Source organism: Ursus arctos, unplaced genomic scaffold, assembly GCF_023065955.2.
Source record: "Ursus arctos isolate Adak ecotype North America unplaced genomic scaffold, UrsArc2.0 scaffold_13, whole genome shotgun sequence".
NCBI classification, from domain to species: domain Eukaryota; kingdom Metazoa; phylum Chordata; class Mammalia; order Carnivora; family Ursidae; genus Ursus; species Ursus arctos.
Genome location: NW_026622797.1, coordinates 24,280,548 through 24,283,196, shown reverse-complemented (window position 1 = coordinate 24,283,196; position 2,649 = coordinate 24,280,548). Strand labels below are relative to the sequence as shown.

General features: G+C 35.2%; 1 pseudogene; it reads left to right on the top strand.

Annotated features, from left to right (window-relative positions):
- Positions 1–1,115: 1,115 nt before the first annotated feature.
- Positions 1,116–1,484, top strand: LOC123001355 (short coiled-coil protein B-like; annotated as a pseudogene).
- Positions 1,485–2,649: the final 1,165 nt, after the last annotated feature.

The window sequence follows — 2,649 nt, the reverse complement described above, 5'->3', positions numbered from 1 at the left end:
CAATTATAAGGGATTAGGGCCCACCCCAATGAACTCATTTTAACTTTAATTACCCTTTTAAGATCCTATCTCTAAATACAGTCACAATCTGAGGTAGTGGGGGGTTAAGACTTCAACATATGAATTTTGGAAGGAAAAGTGACATAATTTGGCCCAAAACAGAGGGTGATAATAAATAAAATAAATGTCATGACACACACAATATTCATACCACCTGTACTGATAATTGTGGTCATGAAGAGGTGAGATTCTAACTCTTATGATGAAATCACTTTGGTGAGGGGAGTATCTGGACTTTTACCTATTATGTGGGACTGGGCAATATTCTTTTCTACCATAACCTTAATCTTGTAAAGGCTCTTGGCCCAGAGTTATACATAAATATATTAACAGAAAATAGTATATATTAGCTGTAAGTTATTGGCTCTGTTTGAAAAAGTCCTTCCTGCCCTACCCACTCATGCTATTCAGTTTCCCAAATCTTGAGATGTCATTTGCATTGCTTATGATGGCTGAAGATGTGAGACATTCTTGTATTTTCATATCATCACCTCCCTAATCTATTCTCTGCTATTCCCATTTTTGTGTTCCCACTCTAAACAACCTAAAATGAATAGTATACTTATCTTTTGGCTACTGACAGTTTGGTAGAGTCTAGTGTGCCTCAGTTCTGTACTGGTCTGCTTCAGTTATTCTAACACAAGAAAGATGAAAACCTCCTCCTCCCCCCCCCCCTCCTCCTCCTCCTCCTCCTCCTTCTTCTTCTTCTTCTTCGTCTCCTTCTTCTTCTTCGTCTCCTTCTTCTTCTTCGTCTCCTTCTTCTTCTTCTTCTTCCTCTTCTTCTCCTTCTTCTTCTTCTTCTCCTTCTCCTTCTCCTTCTCCTTCTCCTTCTCCTTCTCCTTCTCCTTCTTCTTCTTCTTCTTCTTCTTCTTCTTCTTCTTCTTCTTCTTCTTCTTCTTCTTTTTTCTGCCCACTTACTCCAACACAATTCCAGGAGCCGGAACTATAGCAGTGAACCAGTCAAAATTCTTGTTTTCAAGTTGGTTCAAGTGTTGGTGCCTGAAGCGTCCTCCTGATCCCTTCCCTTTCTGGTGTCTCCATAGGCAAACCATTCGTCAAGGATTTTGTATCCAAGTCCCAAATGTTTGTAACCCAAGATGATGAATGCTGACATGGATATAGTTGGAGCTAAAAAACAGGTGGAACTGGAGGAAAACAAACACAACTTCTCAATCAAGTGTTGGAACCCCAACACACACCTAAAATGTTTTCTGCAAGAGTAGATATAGTTAAGGAAGAAAATCTGAAGCTAAAATCAGAAAATCAAGTTCATGGATAATATATAGAAAACTATGTCATCTTCTAGTGTTTTTCAATCAATTGACACAAAAAACAAAGAAAAATTAAGGATTCATCTCTTTTCTGTTTTACGGAATTGTTGCCTATTTTTTTTTAAAAACTTGGATCAATTCCAAGTGTTATAGTACTTTTGTTTGTGCCTTAATTGAATAGTTATGAGGATAATGTCAGATCTAGGCAAAATTAGGAGCATAATAGAAGACTACCGTGAGTTTGTGTATTATATATTAGTCCATGAAAATGTGCAAATGCAGTGTAGAGCCTTTATAATTAGTACTGCATATATTTATGGAACACGAAAGTAAATGTTTTATTGAGTTTGCTTTGATTTACAGGTTTAGCACTATCTTTTATTATAACCATAGTGAGAAATACAAGGGAGTAACCATAATGTTGTGAAAAAGTTGGGCTAAAATCATGTATTGAATGCACAGATTTATGTACCCTACCCATCATCTTGTGCCTCTTCTCCATTTGCTTCTCTCTTTCCCATTTCCCTTCCCCTAAAGAAAAAAAATGGTTTCACATTTGTAAAAGTAATTTCAATAGTTAATCGTCTATGAGAATAGCTTAAACTCCAATTGCTAAAACAACCAAAATAAGACACTTTCTCAGTTAGGGCTTGTTGTATTTGGTAATAAGATAGGAGTGTTGGTTTCTAGTTAATCAATTAAAAACAGAGCTATAAAAATGAAGATTTTTCTTGAAACTGAGTTGTAAAATTGGGAAGATTTATTGTTAAAAACTTTCTCCCCTGAAACAAATAGTACATTATATGTTAATTAATTGAATTTAAATTTTAAAAACCCCAAAAAACAAAAACAAAACAAACAAAAACTTTCTCTTGTACAAAATAATCCACTTGGTATCTGAAAAGATAAGCACTGGTTGTATGTATGTCTGAAATATAAAATTTTGAGGAAAAATAGAAATAGGATGGGAAAGTACTTGGTAAACAGTAGTAACCAACTCCAAATGTTTTTACTCCATATCTGTGTTATCTCTGGCACAGATGAGATCTTTGGGGAATATATATGAAAGTGGATTAAGTTTGGCTAACCTTATGTAAACCACATCTAGAAGAGAATGGTTACAAGAGTTTGGACTCTTGTACAAGGTTTATTTGTAGTACCCAGCAGATCAACTTGTGCAAAATCCCGTAAGAGTGAGTTAGTATCAAAATCATGAATAAAATGGGAGAGTTTGACATGTATACTACTTGATTCTTTCTTGTTATTTTATCTCATTTCTTCTCTGAAAATTTTCTGCGAACCCTACTTCTTTGCAGAC